The 20758-nt window shown below is 39.3% G+C and overlaps 16 non-coding genes across 16 annotated transcripts in view; all 16 read left to right on the forward strand.

Annotated features, from left to right (window-relative positions):
• Window positions 1-2014: 2014 nt before the first annotated feature.
• On the forward strand, window positions 2015-2086 carry TRNAP-UGG (transfer RNA proline (anticodon UGG)). Its single transcript has one exon. It is a non-coding gene; the product is annotated as a tRNA-Pro (tRNA).
• Window positions 2087-2374: 288 nt separating this feature from the next.
• TRNAV-CAC (transfer RNA valine (anticodon CAC)) lies at window positions 2375-2447 on the forward strand. The gene has a single exon. It is a non-coding gene; the product is annotated as a tRNA-Val (tRNA).
• A 2129-nt stretch (window positions 2448-4576) lies between these two features.
• TRNAP-UGG (transfer RNA proline (anticodon UGG)) lies at window positions 4577-4648 on the forward strand. The gene has a single exon. It is a non-coding gene; the product is annotated as a tRNA-Pro (tRNA).
• Window positions 4649-4936: 288 nt separating this feature from the next.
• On the forward strand, window positions 4937-5009 carry TRNAV-CAC (transfer RNA valine (anticodon CAC)). Its single transcript has one exon. It is a non-coding gene; the product is annotated as a tRNA-Val (tRNA).
• Window positions 5010-7262: 2253 nt separating this feature from the next.
• TRNAP-UGG (transfer RNA proline (anticodon UGG)) lies at window positions 7263-7334 on the forward strand. The gene has a single exon. It is a non-coding gene; the product is annotated as a tRNA-Pro (tRNA).
• A 288-nt stretch (window positions 7335-7622) lies between these two features.
• Window positions 7623-7695, forward strand: TRNAV-CAC (transfer RNA valine (anticodon CAC)). Its single transcript has one exon. It is a non-coding gene; the product is annotated as a tRNA-Val (tRNA).
• A 2141-nt stretch (window positions 7696-9836) lies between these two features.
• TRNAP-UGG (transfer RNA proline (anticodon UGG)) lies at window positions 9837-9908 on the forward strand. The gene has a single exon. It is a non-coding gene; the product is annotated as a tRNA-Pro (tRNA).
• A 288-nt stretch (window positions 9909-10196) lies between these two features.
• TRNAV-CAC (transfer RNA valine (anticodon CAC)) lies at window positions 10197-10269 on the forward strand. Its single transcript has one exon. It is a non-coding gene; the product is annotated as a tRNA-Val (tRNA).
• Window positions 10270-12620: 2351 nt separating this feature from the next.
• On the forward strand, window positions 12621-12692 carry TRNAP-UGG (transfer RNA proline (anticodon UGG)). The gene has a single exon. It is a non-coding gene; the product is annotated as a tRNA-Pro (tRNA).
• A 288-nt stretch (window positions 12693-12980) lies between these two features.
• On the forward strand, window positions 12981-13053 carry TRNAV-CAC (transfer RNA valine (anticodon CAC)). Its single transcript has one exon. It is a non-coding gene; the product is annotated as a tRNA-Val (tRNA).
• Window positions 13054-15216: 2163 nt separating this feature from the next.
• TRNAP-UGG (transfer RNA proline (anticodon UGG)) lies at window positions 15217-15288 on the forward strand. Its single transcript has one exon. It is a non-coding gene; the product is annotated as a tRNA-Pro (tRNA).
• A 288-nt stretch (window positions 15289-15576) lies between these two features.
• Window positions 15577-15649, forward strand: TRNAV-CAC (transfer RNA valine (anticodon CAC)). Its single transcript has one exon. It is a non-coding gene; the product is annotated as a tRNA-Val (tRNA).
• A 2079-nt stretch (window positions 15650-17728) lies between these two features.
• Window positions 17729-17800, forward strand: TRNAP-UGG (transfer RNA proline (anticodon UGG)). The gene has a single exon. It is a non-coding gene; the product is annotated as a tRNA-Pro (tRNA).
• A 288-nt stretch (window positions 17801-18088) lies between these two features.
• TRNAV-CAC (transfer RNA valine (anticodon CAC)) lies at window positions 18089-18161 on the forward strand. Its single transcript has one exon. It is a non-coding gene; the product is annotated as a tRNA-Val (tRNA).
• Window positions 18162-20390: 2229 nt separating this feature from the next.
• On the forward strand, window positions 20391-20462 carry TRNAP-UGG (transfer RNA proline (anticodon UGG)). The gene has a single exon. It is a non-coding gene; the product is annotated as a tRNA-Pro (tRNA).
• Window positions 20463-20750: 288 nt separating this feature from the next.
• TRNAV-CAC (transfer RNA valine (anticodon CAC)) overlaps window positions 20751-20758 on the forward strand; it is a 73-nt gene continuing 65 nt past the window's right edge. The window contains exon 1 of the tRNA in view: window positions 20751-20758. This exon is cut by the window's right edge and continues 65 nt beyond it. This is a non-coding gene — a tRNA (tRNA-Val).

The raw sequence follows: 20758 nt of genomic DNA on the forward strand, positions 1-20758 counted from the left end.
TGAGAATTGTTGGCACCAACAGGCCTCTTATTTTAGTGGAGTGTTTCTGGTTTTTAAGTGCTGAGGCTTGGGCTCAATTCCTAGATGATCCTTCTCAAGGTGATGATACAAATGCATCGTCACCTTTTCGTTTAATGTCAGAATTGTTTATTTCCATTTGGTGGTGTATGAATGCTTTCGACAGTATGGGGATTTTTTCTAGCCTTGCATGAATAAAAGCATATCACTCCTCTTTATGTATTTTTCTAATACATTTATATTTGCATCTCCTCTCCTAGCATGCATTTTTGACTATCTTACAGGCTGTATATAATAAGTATCAATTCAGGGGCGCTTCTTCTACTCAAATCACAACTGTTCTATCACGACATTGATAAGCAATCTGCATCTGCTTCTGTTGTGTATCGGTTATCATATTTACCTGACGTGTGAAAGTCCCATGTTGGACAGTGCACGTTAACAAAGAAACCAATGATTTTTATTAAAGTTGTCTTGTGTTTTGGTTACCTTGCATCAGCCAAACCGTGCCAGAGATTACTTCATTTGCAGTCACTTGAAAAGTAGGGATTCTCAAATAAATGGCAAGAGGTTGAAACAAATCCAAAGAAATGCATGGCATATCTATGTCTAGGTGTATGCATGTATCTATATATAAAGATAGATAGATAGATAGATAGATAGATAGATATATAGATAGATAGATAGATAGATAGATAGATAGATATATAGATAGATAGATAGATAGATAGATAGATAGATAGATAGATAGATAGATAGATAGATAGATAGATAGATAGATAGATAGATAGATAGATAGATAGATAGATAGATAGATAGATAGATAGATAGATAGATAGATAGATAGATAGATAGATAGATAGATAGATAGATAGATAGATATAGGGATAGAGAGAGCGTTAATATAAACAGAGACTTTATTTTCAATCAAGCGGTATTTTCTTTCCTTTAGGAGCAGAATGTTCTGATCATCAGCGCACCAGAATGTAGTGCTTGGTTGGCAAGCATCACATATTGTGATGTGTTAGCTAAGAGTTCCATGTCCTTCAGACTCATATATTCCTCTGTAGTTGTACCTTGGTGATTCCACAAAACATGGCATCATAATCAGCATTCTACTGCCACAGAGTGGACAGAGAAACCATTTAGAATTTCCCTGAAAAAGAAAAAAAGCATACTTAGGCAGAGCTTTGTGGACAGGAAGGACATTAGAGCAAGTGAGGAATAAGCACTGCTTTTGTTAATTTACATAGGCAGAACAGAGACTGCTGGGAAAAGCCTGAAATTAAAGGCACAGAAAATGCCTGCTTCTGGAGAGAACACTAAGAAGCATTGAACGTTTTTCCTCTGACCCTGGCCACTCTTAAGAGGAATCCTATGATAGTCAGCAGGACCCACCCTAAAAAGGAAGGGACAGCCATTTGGACCCTTTCCACCTTTCCTATATCTCGCCTGATCGAGCGCTGATTGAGCGGATAAGCACATATGCACATGTACTTCTCATTTTGGGAAGGCATTGCTTAGCTTGTTACCAGCAGCTCAGTTATGTTATGATGTTAGAGGCTATGCAAGGAATGCTTTAGTCCTGCATTAGGCAGTTTTTATTGCTTCTTGCATTCAAGAGATAGATAATTAGCCAGAATCTGTGGCCCAGCTATTCACCTTGGCATTCCGATTTGCACAAAGGGAATAAGTATTTGAGAGAAAAGGCAAAATGTGTTTCTTATGTTGTTATGAACAGCTTTTTATTCTTTCTCTTTAGGCTCTAGCCAATGCAGAAATATATAAATAACTGCTGACTTCCTGTAAGACTTGTCCAATGCTGAGAAAAAATAAAAGGGGACACTTACAAATGATAGTGCTATCGTTTGAGAAAGGGTAAGTTGACACTGAATTTCCTGTGAATTCACAGACCAAGCATGAAAAAGACCCCAGCATGATCTTCATTGCGGGCTTAGAGCTGGTATTACCTTTTCAGAGGTGAGGGTCTTTCAACGGCTCGTTGGTCTAGGGGTATGATTCTCGCTTTGGGTGCGAGAGGTCCCGGGTTCAAATCCCGGATGAGCCCTTTCATTGGTGCTCTTTTGAAGTATGCATTTCAAAGCCAATATCAATTTTCTCTTTGCAGTAGTGGATGATTATTTGCTAGAGTCTCATGCTTTTAACCTTGCCCTGCCTGAGCAAATAGGAAACATTTCTCTTTAAGCAATTTGCAAAAATGCTGAACTTGCAAGGCATATACAAGCGTTCAGATAGGGCTGTCGGGCAGGTTGCATGAAAGAAATCTAAAACCAGATGCCCTTGGAATAGTCTGTTTTGAGCAGTTTCATCACAGAAGAATCACCTGTAGGTATCTGTTTCTGTAGTGTAGTGGTTATCACGTTCGCCTCACACGCGAAAGGTCCCCGGTTCGAAACCGGGCAGAAACACTAGTTATATTGTCTTGGCTGCAATGTTGAGAGTTGCCGTTTTGCATGAAATTGTCCAGGCCCTGAAGATGGGTTCATGCAGTCTCGTTCCAAGAAAGTGAATTCTCTTAAAAACAATAACATAATTGGCATGTGGATGTATCTGTTGATTCACAAACCTCACTTTCAAAAGAGCCCTGCATTCGGTTCAATGCTCAACCAGAACAAGCATTAACTTTGAGAATTGTTGGCACCAACAGGCCTCCTATTTTAGTGGAGTGTTTCTGGTTTTAAGTGCTGAGGCTTGGGCTCAATTCCTAGATGATCCTTCTCAAGGTGATGATACAAATGCATCGTCATCTTTTCGTTTAATGTCAGAATTGTTTATTTCCATTTGGTGGTGTATGAATGCTTTCGACAGTATGGGGATTTTTTCTAGCCTTGCATGAATAAAAGCATATCACTCCTCTTTATGTATTTTTCTAATACATTTATATTTGCATCTCCTCTCCTAGCATGCATTTTTGACTATCTTACAGGCTGTATATAATAAGTATCAATTCAGGGGCGCTTCTACTACTCAAATCACAACTGTTCTATCACGACATTGATAAGCAATCTGCATCTGCTTCTGTTGTGTATTGGTTATCATATTTACCTGACGTGTGAAAGTCCCATGTTTGACAGTGCACGTTAACAAAGAAACCAATGATTTTTATTAAAAGTTGTCTTGTGTTTTGGTTACCTTGCATCAGCCAAAACGTGCCAGAGATGACTTCATTTGCAGTCACTTGAAAAGTAGGGATTCTCAAATAAATGGCAAGAGGTTGAAACAAATCCAAAGAAATGCATGGCATATCTATGAGTAGGTGTATGCATGTATCCATATATAAAGATAGATAGATAGATAGATAGATAGAGATATAGATAGATAGATAGATAGATAGATAGATAGATAGATAGATAGATAGATAGATAGATAGATAGATAGATAGATAGATAGATAGATAGATAGATAGATAGATATAGGGAGAGAGAGAGCGTTAATATAAACAGAGACTTTATTTTCAATCAAGCGGTATTTTCTTTCCTTTAGGAGCAGAATGTTCTGATCATCAGCGCACCAGAATGTAGTGCTTGGTTGGCAAGCATCACATATTGTGATGTGTTAGCTAAGAGTTCCATGTCCTTCAGACTCATATATTCCTCTGTAGTTGTACCTTGGTGATTCCACAAAACATGGCATCATAATCAGCATTCTACTGCCACAGAGTGGACAGAGAAACCATTTAGAATTTCCCTGAAAAAGAAAAAAAGCATACTTAGGCAGAGCTTTGTGGACAGGAAGGACATTAGAGCAAGTGAGGAATAAGCACTGCTTTTGTTAATTTACATAGGCAGAACAGAGACTGCTGGGAAAAGCCTGAAATTAAAGGCACAGAAAATGCCTGCTTCTGGAGAGAACACTAAGAAGCATTGAAAGTTTTTCCTCTGACCCTGGCCACTCTTAAGAGGAATCCTATGATAGTCAGCAGGACCCACCCTAAAAAGGAAGGGACAGCCATTTGGACCCTTTCCACCTTTCCTATATCTCGCCTGATCTCGCCTGATCGAGCGCTGATTGAGCGGATAAGCACATAAGCACATGTACTTCTCATTTTGGGAATGCATTGCTTAGCTTGTTACCAGCAGCTCAGTTATGTTATGATGTTAGAGGCTATGCAAGGAATGCTTTAGTCCTGCATTAGGCAGTTTTTATTGCTTCTTGCATTCAAGAGATAGATAACTAGCCAGAATCTGTGGCCCAGCTATTCACCTTGGCATTCCGATTTGCACAAAGGGAATCAGTATTGGAGAGAAAAGGCAAAATGTGTTTCTTATGTTGTTATGAACAGCTTTTTATTCTTTCTCTTTAGGCTCTAGCCAATGCAGAAATATATAAATAACTGCTGACTTCCTGTAAGACGTGTCCAATGCTGAGACAAAATAAAAGGGGACACTTACAAATGATAGTGCTATCGTTTGAGAAAGGGTAAGTTGACACTGAATTTCCTGTGAATTCACAGACCAAGCATGAAAAAGACCCCAGCATGATCTTCATTGCGGGCTTAGAGCTGGTATTACCTTTTCAGAGGTGAGGGTCTTTCAACGGCTCGTTGGTCTAGGGGTATGATTCTCGCTTTGGGTGCGTGAGGTCCCGGGTTCAAATCCCGGACGAGCCCTTTCATTGGTGCTCTTTTGAAGTATGCATTTCAAAGCCAATATTAATTTTCTCTTTGCAGTAGTGGATGCATATTTGCTAGAGTCTCATGCTTTTAACCTTGCCCTGCCTAAGCAAATAGGAAACATTTCTCTTTAAGCATTTTGCAAAAATGCTGAACTTGCAAGGCATATACAAGCGTTCAGATAGGGCTGTCGGGCAGGTTGCATGAAAGAAATCTAAAACCAGATGCCCTTGGAATAACCTGTTTTGAGCAGTTTCATCACAGAAGAATCACCTGTAGGTATCTGTTTCTGTAGTGTAGTGGTTATCACGTTCGCCTCACACGGGAAAGGTCCCCGGTTCGAAACCGGGCAGAAACACTAGTTATATTGTCTTGGCTGCAATGTTGAGAGTTGCCGTTTTGCATGAAATTGTCCAGGCCCTGAAGATGGGTTCATGCAGTCTCGTTCCAAGAAAGTGAATTCTCTTAAAAACAATAACATAATTGGCATGTGGATGTATCTGTTGATTCACAGACCTCACTTTCAAAAGAGCCCTGCATTCGGTTCAATGCTCAACCAGAACAAGCATTAACTTTGAGAATTGTTGGCACCAACAGGCCTTTTATTTTAGTGGAGTGTTTCTGGTTTTTAAGTGCTGAGGCTTGGGCTCAATTCCTAGATGATCCTTCTCAAGGTGATGATACAAATGCATCCTCACCTTTTCGTTTAATGTCAGAATTGTTTATTTCCATTTGGTGGTGTATGAATGCTTTCGACAGTATGGGGATTTTTTCTAGCCTTGCATGAATAAAAGCATATCACTCCTCTTTATGTATTTTTCTAATACATTTATATTTGCATCTCCTCTCCTAGCATGCATTTTTGATTATCTTACAGGCTGTATATAATAAGTATCAATTCAGGGGCGCTTCTTCTACTCAAATCACAACTGTTCTATCACGACATTGATAAGCAATCTGCATCTGCTTCTGTTGTGTATCGGTTATCATATTTACCTGACGTGTGAAAGTCCCATGTTGGACAGTGCACGTTAACAAAGAAACCAATGATTTTTATTAAAAGTTGTCTTGTGTTTTGGTTACCTTGCATCAGCCAAACCGTGCCAGAGATTACTTCATTTGCAGTCACTTGAAAAGTAGGGATTCTCAAATAAATGGCAAGAGGTTGAAACAAATCCAAAGAAATGCATGGCATATCTATGTGTAGGTGTATGCATGTATCCATATATAAAGATAGATAGATAGATAGATAGATATATAGATAGATAGATAGATAGATATATAGATAGATAGATAGATAGATAGATAGATAGATAGATAGATAGATAGATGGATAGATAGATAGATAGATAGATAGATAGATAGATAGATAGATAGATAGATAGATAGATAGATAGATAGATAGATAGATAGATAGATAGATAGATAGATAGATAGATAGATAGATAGATAGATAGATAGATAGATAGATAGATAGATAGATAGATATAGGGAGAGAGAGAGCGTTAATATAAACAGAGACTTTATTTTCAATCAAGCGGTATTTTCTTTCCTTTAGGAGCAGAATGTTCTGATCATCAGCGCACCAGAATGTAGTGCTTGGTTGGCAAGCATCACATATTGTGATGTGTTAGCTAAGAGTTCCATGTCCTTCAGACTCATATATTCCTCTGTAGTTGTACCTTGGTGATTCCACAAAACATGGCATCATAATCAGCATTCTACTGCCACAGAGTGGACAGAGAAACCATTTAAAATTTCCCTGAAAAAGAAAAAAGCATACTTAGGCAGAGCTTTGTGGACAGGAAGGACATTAGAGCAAGTGAGGAATAAGCACTGCTTTTGTTAATTTACATAGGCAGAACAGAGACTGCTGGGAAAAGCCTGAAATTAAAGGCACAGAAAATGCCTGCTTCTGGAGAGAACACTAAGAAGCATTGAAAGTTATTCCTCTGACCCTGGCCACTCTTAAGAGGAATCCTATGATAGTCAGCAGGACCCACCCTAAAAAGGAAGGGAAAGCCATTTGGACCCTTTCCACCTTTCCTATATCGAGCCTGATCGAGCCTGATCGAGCGCTGATTGAGCGGATAAGCACATAAGCACATGTACTTCTCATTTTGGGAAGGCATTGCTTAGCTTGTTACCAGCAGCTCAGTTATGTTATGATGTTAGAGGCTATGCAAGGAATGCTTTAGTCCTGCATTAGGCAGTTTTTATTGCTTCTTGCATTCAAGAGATAGATAATTAGCCAGAATCTGTGGCCCAGCTATTCACCTTGGCATTCCGATTTGCACAAAGGGAATAAGTATTTGAGAGAAAAGGCAAAATGTGTTTCTTATGTTGTTATGAACAGCTTTTTATTCTTTCTCTTTAGGCTCTAGCCAATGCAGAAATATATAAATAACTGCTGACTTCCTGTAAGACTTGTCCAATGCTGAGAAAAAATAAAAGGGGACACTTACAAATGATAGTGCTATCGTTTGAGAAAGGGTAAGTTGACACTGAATTTCCTGTGAATTCACAGACCAAGCATGAAAAAGACCCCAGCATGATCTTCATTGCGGGCTTAGAGCTGGTATTACCTTTTCAGAGGTGAGGGTCTTTCAACGGCTCGTTGGTCTAGGGGTATGATTCTCGCTTTGGGTGCGAGAGGTCCCGGGTTCAAATCCCGGATGAGCCCTTTCATTGGTGCTCTTTTGAAGTATGCATTTCAAAGCCAATATCAATTTTCTCTTTGCAGTAGTGGATGATTATTTGCTAGAGTCTCATGCTTTTAACCTTGCCCTGCCTGAGCAAATAGGAAACATTTCTCTTTAAGCAATTTGCAAAAATGCTGAACTTGCAAGGCATATACAAGCGTTCAGATAGGGCTGTCGGGCAGGTTGCATGAAAGAAATCTAAAACCAGATGCCCTTGGAATAGTCTGTTTTGAGCAGTTTCATCACAGAAGAATCACCTGTAGGTATCTGTTTCTGTAGTGTAGTGGTTATCACGTTCGCCTCACACGCGAAAGGTCCCCGGTTCGAAACCGGGCAGAAACACTAGTTATATTGTCTTGGCTGCAATGTTGAGAGTTGCCGTTTTGCATGAAATTGTCCAGGCCCTGAAGATGGGTTCATGCAGTCTCGTTCCAAGAAAGTGAATTCTCTTAAAAACAATAACATAATTGGCATGTGGATGTATCTGTTGATTCACAAACCTCACTTTCAAAAGAGCCCTGCATTCGGTTCAATGCTCAACCAGAACAAGCATTAACTTTGAGAATTGTTGGCACCAACAGGCCTCCTATTTTAGTGGAGTGTTTCTGGTTTTAAGTGCTGAGGCTTGGGCTCAATTCCTAGATGATCCTTCTCAAGGTGATGATACAAATGCATCGTCATCTTTTCGTTTAATGTCAGAATTGTTTATTTCCATTTGGTGGTGTATGAATGCTTTCGACAGTATGGGGATTTTTTCTAGCCTTGCATGAATAAAAGCATATCACTCCTCTTTATGTATTTTTCTAATACATTTATATTTGCATCTCCTCTCCTAGCATGCATTTTTGACTATCTTACAGGCTGTATATAATAAGTATCAATTCAGGGGCGCTTCTACTACTCAAATCACAACTGTTCTATCACGACATTGATAAGCAATCTGCATCTGCTTCTGTTGTGTATTGGTTATCATATTTACCTGACGTGTGAAAGTCCCATGTTTGACAGTGCACGTTAACAAAGAAACCAATGATTTTTATTAAAAGTTGTCTTGTGTTTTGGTTACCTTGCATCAGCCAAAACGTGCCAGAGATGACTTCATTTGCAGTCACTTGAAAAGTAGGGATTCTCAAATAAATGGCAAGAGGTTGAAACAAATCCAAAGAAATGCATGGCATATCTATGAGTAGGTGTATGCATGTATCCATATATAAAGATAGATAGATAGATAGATAGATAGAGATATAGATAGATAGATAGATAGATAGATAGATAGATAGATAGATAGATAGATAGATAGATAGATAGATAGATAGATAGATAGATAGATAGATAGATAGATAGATAGATAGATAGATATAGGGAGAGAGAGAGCGTTAATATAAACAGAGACTTTATTTTCAATCAAGCGGTATTTTCTTTCCTTTAGGAGCAGAATGTTCTGATCATCAGCGCACCAGAATGTAGTGCTTGGTTGGCAAGCATCACATATTGTGATGTGTTAGCTAAGAGTTCCATGTCCTTCAGACTCATATATTCCTCTGTAGTTGTACCTTGGTGATTCCACAAAACATGGCATCATAATCAGCATTCTACTGCCACAGAGTGGACAGAGAAACCATTTAGAATTTCCCTGAAAAAGAAAAAAAGCATACTTAGGCAGAGCTTTGTGGACAGGAAGGACATTAGAGCAAGTGAGGAATAAGCACTGCTTTTGTTAATTTACATAGGCAGAACAGAGACTGCTGGGAAAAGCCTGAAATTAAAGGCACAGAAAATGCCTGCTTCTGGAGAGAACACTAAGAAGCATTGAAAGTTTTTCCTCTGACCCTGGCCACTCTTAAGAGGAATCCTATGATAGTCAGCAGGACCCACCCTAAAAAGGAAGGGACAGCCATTTGGACCCTTTCCACCTTTCCTATATCTCGCCTGATCGAGCCTGATCGAGCGCTGATTGAGCGGATAAGCACATAAGCACATGTACTTCTCATTTTGGGAATGCATTGCTTAGCTTGTTACCAGCAGCTCAGTTATGTTATGATGTTAGAGGCTATGCAAGGAATGCTTTAGTCCTGCATTAGGCAGTTTTTATTGCTTCTTGCATTCAAGAGATAGATAACTAGCCAGAATCTGTGGCCCAGCTATTCACCTTGGCATTCCGATTTGCACAAAGGGAATCAGTATTGGAGAGAAAAGGCAAAATGTGTTTCTTATGTTGTTATGAACAGCTTTTTATTCTTTCTCTTTAGGCTCTAGCCAATGCAGAAATATATAAATAACTGCTGACTTCCTGTAAGACGTGTCCAATGCTGAGACAAAATAAAAGGGGACACTTACAAATGATAGTGCTATCGTTTGAGAAAGGGTAAGTTGACACTGAATTTCCTGTGAATTCACAGACCAAGCATGAAAAAGACCCCAGCATGATCTTCATTGCGGGCTTAGAGCTGGTATTACCTTTTCAGAGGTGAGTGTCTTTCAACGGCTCGTTGGTCTAGGGGTATGATTCTCGCTTTGGGTGCGAGAGGTCCCGGGTTCAAATCCCGGACGAGCCCTTTCATTGGTGCTCTTTTGAAGTATGCATTTCAAAGCCAATATTAATTTTCTCTTTGCAGTAGTGGATGCATATTTGCTAGAGTCTCATGCTTTTAACCTTGCCCTGCCTAAGCAAATAGGAAACATTTCTCTTTAAGCATTTTGCAAAAATGCTGAACTTGCAAGGCATATACAAGCGTTCAGATAGGGCTGTCGGGCAGGTTGCATGAAAGAAATCTAAAACCAGATGCCCTTGGAATAACCTGTTTTGAGCAGTTTCATCACAGAAGAATCACCTGTAGGTATCTGTTTCTGTAGTGTAGTGGTTATCACGTTTGCCTCACACGCGAAAGGTCCCCGGTTCGAAACCGGGCAGAAACACTAGTTATATTGTCTTGGCTGCAATGTTGAGAGTTGCCGTTTTGCATGAAATTGTCCAGGCCCTGAAGATGGGTTCATGCAGTCTCGTTCCAAGAAAGTGAATTCTCTTAAAAACAATAACATAATTGGCATGTGGATGTATCTGTTGATTCACAGACCTCACTTTCAAAAGAGCCCTGCATTCGGTTCAATGCTCAACCAGAACAAGCATTAACTTTGAGAATTGTTGGCACCAACAGGCCTTTTATTTTAGTGGAGTGTTTCTGGTTTTTAAGTGCTGAGGCTTGGGCTCAATTCCTAGATGATCCTTCTCAAGGTGATGATACAAATGCATCCTCACCTTTTCGTTTAATGTCAGAATTGTTTATTTCCATTTGGTGGTGTATGAATGCTTTCGACAGTATGGGGATTTTTTCTAGCCTTGCATGAATAAAAGCATATCACTCCTCTTTATGTATTTTTCTAATACATTTATATTTGCATCTCCTCTCCTAGCATGCATTTTTGATTATCTTACAGGCTGTATATAATAAGTATCAATTCAGGGGCGCTTCTTCTACTCAAATCACAACTGTTCTATCACGACATTGATAAGCAATCTGCATCTGCTTCTGTTGTGTATCGGTTATCATATTTACCTGACGTGTGAAAGTCCCATGTTGGACAGTGCACGTTAACAAAGAAACCAATGATTTTTATTAAAAGTTGTCTTGTGTTTTGGTTACCTTGCATCAGCCAAACCGTGCCAGAGATTACTTCATTTGCAGTCACTTGAAAAGTAGGGATTCTCAAATAAATGGCAAGAGGTTGAAACAAATCCAAAGAAATGCATGGCATATCTATGTGTAGGTGTATGCATGTATCCATATATAAAGATAGATAGATAGATCGATAGATATATAGATAGATAGATAGATAGATATATAGATAGATAGATAGATAGATAGATAGATAGATAGATAGATAGATAGATGGATAGATAGATAGATAGATAGATAGATAGATAGATAGATAGATAGATAGATAGATAGATAGATAGATAGATAGATAGATAGATAGATAGATAGATAGATAGATAGATAGATAGATAGATAGATAGATAGATAGATAGATAGATAGATAGATAGATAGATAGATAGATAGATAGATAGATAGATAGATAGATAGATAGATAGATAGATAGATAGATAGATAGATAGATAGATAGATAGATAGATAGATAGATATAGGGAGAGAGAGAGCGTTAATATAAACAGAGACTTTATTTTCAATCAAGCGGTATTTTCTTTCCTTTAGGAGCAGAATGTTCTGATCATCAGCGCACCAGAATGTAGTGCTTGGTTGGCAAGCATCACATATTGTGATGTGTTAGCTAAGAGTTCCATGTCCTTCAGACTCATATATTCCACTGTAGTTGTACCTTGGTGATTCCACAAAACATGGCATCATAATCAGCATTCTACTGCCACAGAGTGGACAGAGAAACCATTTAGAATTTCCCTGAAAAAGAAAAAAAGCATACTTAGGCAGAGCTTTGTGGACAGGAAGGACATTAGAGCAAGTGAGGAATAAGCACTGCTTTTGTTAATTTACATAGGCAGAACAGAGACTGCTGGGAAAAGCCTGAAATTAAAGGCACAGAAAATGCCTGCTTCTGGAGAGAACACTAAGAAGCATTGAAAGTTTTTCCTCTGACCCTGGCCACTCTTAAGAGGAATCCTATGATAGTCAGCAGGACCCACCCTAAAAAGGAAGGGAAAGCCATTTGGACCCTTTCCACCTTTCCTATATCGAACCTGATCGAGCCTGATCGAGCGCAGATTGAGCGGATAAGCACATAAGCACATGTACTTCTCATTTTGGGAAGGCATTGCTTAGCTTGTTACCAGCAGCTCAGATATGTTATGATGTTAGAGGCTATGCAAGGAATGCTTTAGTCCTGCATTAGGCAGTGTTTTATTGCTTCTTGCATTCAAGAGATAGATAATTAGCCAGAATCTGTGGCCCAGCTATTCACCTTGGCATTCCGATTTGCACAAAGGGAATAAGTATTTGAGAGAAAAGGCAAAATGTGTTTCTTATGTTGTTATGAACAGCTTTTTATTCTTTCTCTTTAGGCTCTAGCCAATGCAGAAATATATAAATAACTGCTGACTTCCTGTAAGTCTTGTCCAATGCTGAGAAAAAATAAAAGGGGACACTTACAAATGATAGTGCTATCGTTTGAGAAAGGGTAAGTTGACACTGAATTTCCTGTGAATTCACAGACCAAGCATGAAAAAGACCCCAGCATGATCTTCATTGCGGGCTTAGAGCTGGTATTACCTTTTCAGAGGTGAGGGTCTTTCAACGGCTCGTTGGTCTAGGGGTATGATTCTCGCTTTGGGTGCGAGAGGTCCCGGGTTCAAATCCCGGACGAGCCCTTTCATTGGTGCTCTTTTGAAGTATGCATTTCAAAGCCAATATCAATTTTCTCTTTGCAGTAGTGGATGATTATTTGCTAGAGTCTCATGCTTTTAACCTTGCCCTGCCTGAGCAAATAGGAAACATTTCTCTTTAAGCATTTTGCAAAAATGCTGAACTTGCAAGGCATATACAAGCGTTCAGATAGGGCTGTCGGGCAGGTTGCATGAAAGAAATCTAAAACCAGATGCCCTTGGAATAGTCTGTTTTGAGCAGTTTCATCACAGAAGAATCACCTGTAGGTATCTGTTTCTGTAGTGTAGTGGTTATCACGTTCGCCTCACACGCGAAAGGTCCCCGGGTCGAAACCGGGCAGAAACACTAGTTATATTGTCTTGGCTGCAATGTTGAGAGTTGCCGTTTTGCATGAAATTGTCCAGGCCCTGAAGATGGGTTCATGCAGTCTCGTTCCAAGAAAGTGAATTCTCTTAAAAACAATAACATAATTGGCATGTGGATGTATCTGTTGATTCACAAACCTCACTTTCAAAAGAGCCCTGCATTCGGTTCAATGCTCAACCAGAACAAGCATTAACTTTGAGAATTGTTGGCACCAACAGGCCTCCTATTTTAGTGGAGTGTTTCTGGTTTTAAGTGCTGAGGCTTGGGCTCAATTCCTAGATGATCCTTCTCAAGGTGATGATACAAATGCATCGTCACCTTTTCGTTTAATGTCAGAATTGTTTATTTCCATTTGGTGGTGTATGAATGCTTTCGACAGTATGGGGATTTTTTCTAGCCTTGCATGAATAAAAGCATATCACTCCTCTTTATGTATTTTTCTAATACATTTATATTTGCATCTCCTCTCCTAGCATGCATTTTTGACTATCTTACAGGCTGTATATAATAAGTATCAATTCAGGGGCGCTTCTACTACTCAAATCACAACTGTTCTATCACGACATTGATAAGCAATCTGCATCTGCTTCTGTTGTGTATTGGTTATCATATTTACCTGACGTGTGAAAGTCCCATGTTTGACAGTGCACGTTAACAAAGAAACCAATGATTTTTATTAAAAGTTGTCTTGTGTTTTGGTTACCTTGCATCAGCCAAAACGTGCCAGAGATGACTTCATTTGCAGTCACTTGAAAAGTAGGGATTCTCAAATAAATGGCAAGAGGTTGAAACAAATCCAAATAAATGCATGGCATATCTATGAGTAGGTGTATGCATGTATCCATATATAGATAGATAGATAGATAGATAGATAGATAGATAGATAGATAGATAGATAGATAGATAGATAGATAGATAGATAGATAGATAGATAGATAGATAGATAGATAGATAGATAGATAGATAGATAGATAGATAGATAGATAGATAGATAGATAGATAGATAGATAGATAGATATAGGGAGAGAGAGAGCGTTAATATAAACAGAGACTTTATTTTCAATCAAGCGGTATTTTCTTTCCTTTAGGAGCAGAATGTTCTGATCATCAGCGCACCAGAATGTAGTGCTTGGTTGGCAAGCATCACATATTGTGATGTGTTAGCTAAGAGTTCCATGTCCTTCAGACTCATATATTCCTCTGTAGTTGTACCTTGGTGATTCCACAAAACATGGCATCATAATCAGCATTCTACTGCCACAGAGTGGACAGAGAAACCATTTAGAATTTCCCTGAAAAAGAAAAAAAGCATACTTAGGCAGAGCTTTGTGGACAGGAAGGACATTAGAGCAAGTGAGGAATAAGCACTGCTTTTGTTAATTTACATAGGCAGAACAGAGACTGCTGGGAAAAGCCTGAAATTAAAGGCACAGAAAATGCCTGCTTCTGGAGAGAACACTAAGAAGCATTGAAAGTTTTTCCTCTGACCCTGGCCACTCTTAAGAGGAATCCTATGATAGTCAGCAGGACCCACCCTAAAAAGGAAGGGAAAGCCATTTGGACCCTTTCCACCTTTCCTATATCGAGCCTGATCGAGCCTGATTGAGCGCTGATTGAGCGGATAAGCACATAAGCACATGTACTTCTCATTTTGGGAAGGCATTGCTTAGCTTGTTACCAGCAGCTCAGTTATGTTATGATGTTAGAGGCTATGCAAGGAATGCTTTAGTCCTGCATTAGGCAGTTTTTATTGCTTCTTGCATTCAAGAGATAGATAATTAGCCAGAATCTGTGGCCCAGCTATTCACCTTGGCATTCCGATTTGCACAAAGGGAATAAGTATTTGAGAGAAAAGGCAAAATGTGTTTCTTATGTTGTTATGAACAGCTTTTTATTCTTTCTCTTTAGGCTCTAGCCAATGCAGAAATATATAAATAACTGCTGACTTCCTGTAAGTCTTGTCCAATGCTGAGAAAAAATAAAAGGGGACACTTACAAATGATAGTGCTATCGTTTGAGAAAGGGTAAGTTGACACTGAATTTCCTGTGAATTCACAGACCAAGCATGAAAAAGACCCCAGCATGATCTTCATTGCGGGCTTAAAGCTGGTATTACCTTTTCAGAGGTGAGGGTCTTTCAACGGCTCGTTGGTCTAGGGGTATGATTCTCGCTTTGGGTGCGAGAGGTCCCGGGTTCAAATCCCGGACGAGCCCTTTCATTGGTGCTCTTTTGAAGTATGCATTTCAAAGCCAATATCAATTTTCTCTTTGCAGTAGTGGATGATTATTTGCTCGAGTCTCATGCTTTTAACCTTGCCCTGCCTGAGCAAATAGGAAACATTTCTCTTTAAGCATTTTGCAAAAATGCTGAACTTGCAAGGCATATACAAGCGTTCAGATAGGGCTGTCGGGCAGGTTGCATGAAAGAAATCTAAAACCAGATGCCCTTGGAATAGTCTGTTTTGAGCAGTTTCATCACAGAAGAATCACCTGTAGGTATCTGTTTCTGTAGTGTAGTGGTTATCACGTTCGCCTCACACGCGAAAGGTCCCCGGTTCGAAACCGGGCAGAAACACTGGTTATATTGTCTTGGCTGCAATGTTGAGAGTTGCCGTTTTGCATGAAATTGTCCAGGCCCTGAAGATGGGTTCATGCAGTCTCGTTCCAAGAAAGTGAATTCTCTTAAAAACAATAACATAATTGGCATGTGGATGTATCTGTTGATTCACAAACCTCACTTTCAAAAGAGCCCTGCATTCGGTTCAATGCTCAACCAGAACAAGCATTAACTTTGAGAATTGTTGGCACCAACAGGCCTCCTATTTTAGTGGAGTGTTTCTGGTTTTAAGTGCTGAGGCTTGGGCTCAATTCCTAGATGATCCTTCTCAAGGTGATGATACAAATGCATCGTCACTTTTTCGTTTAATGTCAGAATTGTTTATTTCCATTTGGTGGTGTATGAATGCTTTCGACAGTATGGGGATTTTTTCTAGCCTTGCATGAATAAAAGCATATCACTCCTCTTTATGTATTTTTCTAATACATTTATATTTGCATCTCCTCTCCTAGCATGCATTTTTGACTATCTTACAGGCTGTATATAATAAGTATCAATTCAGGGGCGCTTCTACTACTCAAATCACAACTGTTCTATCACGACATTGATAAGCAATCTGCATCTGCTTCTGTTGTGTATTGGTTATCATATTTACCTGACGTGTGAAAGTCCCATGTTTGACAGTGCACGTTAACAAAGAAACCAATGATTTTTATTAAAAGTTGTCTTGTGTTTTGGTTACCTTGCATCAGCCAAAACGTGCCAGAGATGACTTCATTTGCAGTCACTTGAAAAGTAGGGATTCTCAAATAAATGGCAAGAGGTTGAAACAAATCCAAAGAAATGCATGGCATATCTATGAGTAGGTGTATGCATGTATCCATATATAAAGATAGATAGATAGATAGATAGATAGATAGATAGATAGATAGATAGATAGATAGATAGATAGATAGATAGATAGATAGATAGATAGATAGATATAGGGAGAGAGAGAGCGTTAATATAAACAGAGACTTTATTTTCAATCAAGCGGTATTTTCTTTCCTTTAGGAGCAGAATGTTCTGATCATCAGCGCACCAGAATGTAGTGCTTGGTTGGCAAGCATCACATATTGTGATGTGTTAGCTAAGAGTTCCATGTCCTTCAGACTCATATATTCCTCTGTAGTTGTACCTTGGTGATTCCACAAAACATGGCATCATAATCAGCATTCTACTGCCACAGAGTGGACAGAGAAACCATTTAGAATTTCCCTGAAAAAGAAAAAAAGCATACTTAGGCAGAGCTTTGTGGACAGGAAGGACATTAGAGCAAGTGAGGAATAAGCACTGCTTTTGTTAATTTACATAGGCAGAACAGAGACTGCTGGGAAAAGCCTGAAATTAAAGGCACAGAAAATGCCTGCTTCTGGAGAGAACACTAAGAAGCATTGAAAGTTATTCCTCTGACCCTGGCCACTCTTAAGAGGAATCCTATGATAGTCAGCAGGACCCACCCTAAAAAGGAAGGGAAAGCCATTTGGACCCTTTCCACCTTTCCTATATCGAGCCTGATCGAGCGCTGATTGAGTGGATAAGCACATAAGCACATGTACTTCTCATTTTGGGAAGGCATTGCTTAGCTTGTTACCAGCAGCTCAGTTATGTTATGATGTTAGAGGCTATGCAAGGAATGCTTTAGTCCTGCATTAGGCAGTTTTTATTGCTTCTTGCATTCAAGAGATAGATAATTAGCCAGAATCTGTGGCCCAGCTATTCACCTTGGCATTCCGATTTGCACAAAGGGAATAAGTATTTGAGAGAAAAGGCAAAATGTGTTTCTTATGTTGTTATGAACAGCTTTTTATTCTTTCTCTTTAGGCTCTAGCCAATGCAGAAATATATAAATAACTGCTGACTTCCTGTAAGACTTGTCCAATGCTGAGAAAAAATAAAAGGGGACACTTACAAATGATAGTGCTATCGTTTGAGAAAGGGTAAGTTGACACTGAATTTCCTGTGAATTCACAGACCAAGCATGAAAAAGACCCCAGCATGATCTTCATTGCGGGCTTAGAGCTGGTATTACCTTTTCAGAGGTGAGGGTCTTTCAACGGCTCGTTGGTCTAGGGGTATGATTCTCGCTTTGGGTGCGAGAGGTCCCCGGTTCAAATCCCGGATGAGCCCTTTCATTGGTGCTCTTTTGAAGTATGCATTTCAAAGCCAATATCAATTTTCTCTTTGCAGTAGTGGATGATTATTTGCTAGAGTCTCATGCTTTTAACCTTGCCCTGCCTGAGCAAATAGGAAACATTTCTCTTTAAGCAATTTGCAAAAATGCTGAACTTGCAAGGCATATACAAGCGTTCAGATAGGGCTGTCGGGCAGGTTGCATGAAAGAAATCTAAAACCAGATGCCCTTGGAATAGTCTGTTTTGAGCAGTTTCATCACAGAAGAATCACCTGTAGGTATCTGTTTCTGTAGTGTAGTGGTTATCACGTTCGCCTCACACGCGAAAGGTCCCCGGTTCGAAACCGGGCAGAAACACTAGTTATATTGTCTTGGCTGCAATGTTGAGAGTTGCCGTTTTGCATGAAATTGTCCAGGCCCTGAAGATGGGTTCATGCAGTCTCGTTCCAAGAAAGTGAATTCTCTTAAAAACAATAACATAATTGGCATGTGGATGTATCTGTTGATTCACAAACCTCACTTTCAAAAGAGCCCTGCATTCGGTTCAATGCTCAACCAGAACAAGCATTAACTTTGAGAATTGTTGGCACCAACAGGCCTCCTATTTTAGTGGAGTGTTTCTGGTTTTAAGTGCTGAGGCTTGGGCTCAATTCCTAGATGATCCTTCTCAAGGTGATGATACAAATGCATCGTCATCTTTTCGTTTAATGTCAGAATTGTTTATTTCCATTTGGTGGTGTATGAATGCTTTCGACAGTATGGGGATTTTTTCTAGCCTTGCATGAATAAAAGCATATCACTCCTCTTTATGTATTTTTCTAATACATTTATATTTGCATCTCCTCTCCTAGCATGCATTTTTGACTATCTTACAGGCTGTATATAATAAGTATCAATTCAGGGGCGCTTCTACTACTCAAATCACAACTGTTCTATCACGACATTGATAAGCAATCTGCATCTGCTTCTGTTGTGTATTGGTTATCATATTTACCTGACGTGTGAAAGTCCCATGTTTGACAGTGCACGTTAACAAAGAAACCAATGATTTTTATTAAAAGTTGTCTTGTGTTTTGGTTACCTTGCATCAGCCAAAACGTGCCAGAGATGACTTCATTTGCAGTCACTTGAAAAGTAGGGATTCTCAAATAAATGGCAAGAGGTTGAAACAAATCCAAAGAAATGCATGGCATATCTATGAGTAGGTGTATGCATGTATCCATATATAAAGATAGATAGATAGATAGATAGATAGAGATATAGATAGATAGATAGATAGATAGATAGATAGATAGATAGATAGATAGATAGATAGATAGATAGATAGATAGATAGATAGATAGATAGATAGATAGATAGATAGATAGATAGATAGATAGATAGATAGATAGATAGATAGATAGATAGATAGATAGATAGATAGATAGATAGATAGATAGATAGATAGATAGATAGATAGATATAGGGAGAGAGAGAGCGTTAATATAAACAGAGACTTTATTTTCAATCAAGCGGTATTTTCTTTCCTTTAGGAGCAGAATGTTCTGATCATCAGCGCACCAGAATGTAGTGCTTGGTTGGCAAGCATCACATATTGTGATGTGTTAGCTAAGAGTTCCATGTCCTTCAGACTCATATATTCCTCTGTAGTTGTACCTTGGTGATTCCACAAAACATGGCATCATAATCAGCATTCTACTGCCACAGAGTGGACAGAGAAACCATTTAGAATTTCCCTGAAAAAGAAAAAAAGCATACTTAGGCAGAGCTTTGTGGACAGGAAGGACATTAGAGCAAGTGAGGAATAAGCACTGCTTTTGTTAATTTACATAGGCAGAACAGAGACTGCTGGGAAAAGCCTGAAATTAAAGGCACAGAAAATGCCTGCTTCTGGAGAGAACACTAAGAAGCATTGAAAGTTTTTCCTCTGACCCTGGCCACTCTTAAGAGGAATCCTATGATAGTCAGCAGGACCCACCCTAAAAAGGAAGGGACAGCCATTTGGACCCTTTCCACCTTTCCTATATCGAGCCTGATCGAGCCTGATCGAGCGCTGATTGAGCGGATAAGCACATAAGCACATGTACTTCTCATTTTGGGAATGCATTGCTTAGCTTGTTACCAGCAGCTCAGTTATGTTATGATGTTAGAGGCTATGCAAGGAATGCTTTAGTCCTGCATTAGGCAGTTTTTATTGCTTCTTGCATTCAAGAGATAGATAACTAGCCAGAATCTGTGGCCCAGCTATTCACCTTGGCATTCCGATTTGCACAAAGGGAATCAGTATTGGAGAGAAAAGGCAAAATGTGTTTCTTATGTTGTTATGAACAGCTTTTTATTCTTTCTCTTTAGGCTCTAGCCAATGCAGAAATATATAAATAACTGCTGACTTCCTGTAAGACGTGTCCAATGCTGAGACAAAATAAAAGGGGACACTTACAAATGATAGTGCTATCGTTTGAGAAAGGGTAAGTTGACACTGAATTTCCTGTGAATTCACAGACCAAGCATGAAAAAGACCCCAGCATGATCTTCATTGCGGGCTTAGAGCTGGTATTACCTTTTCAGAGGTGAGGGTCTTTCAACGGCTCGTTGGTCTAGGGGTATGATTCTCGCTTTGGGTGCGAGAGGTCCCGGGTTCAAATCCCGGACGAGCCCTTTCATTGGTGCTCTTTTGAAGTATGCATTTCAAAGCCAATATCAATTTTCTCTTTGCAGTAGTGGATGATTATTTGCTAGAGTCTCATGCTTTTAACCTTGCCCTGCCTGAGCAAATAGGAAACATTTCTCTTTAAGCATTTTGCAAAAATGCTGAACTTGCAAGGCCTATACAAGCGTTCAGATAGGGCTGTCGGGCAGGTTGCATGAAAGAAATCTAAAACCAGATGCCCTTGGAATAGTCTGTTTTGAGCAGTTTCATCACAGAAGAATCACCTGTAGGTATCTGTTTCTGT

This window comes from Lissotriton helveticus, chromosome 8, assembly GCF_964261635.1.
Source record: "Lissotriton helveticus chromosome 8, aLisHel1.1, whole genome shotgun sequence".
In the NCBI taxonomy this organism is placed as follows: Eukaryota; Metazoa; Chordata; class Amphibia; order Caudata; family Salamandridae; genus Lissotriton; species Lissotriton helveticus.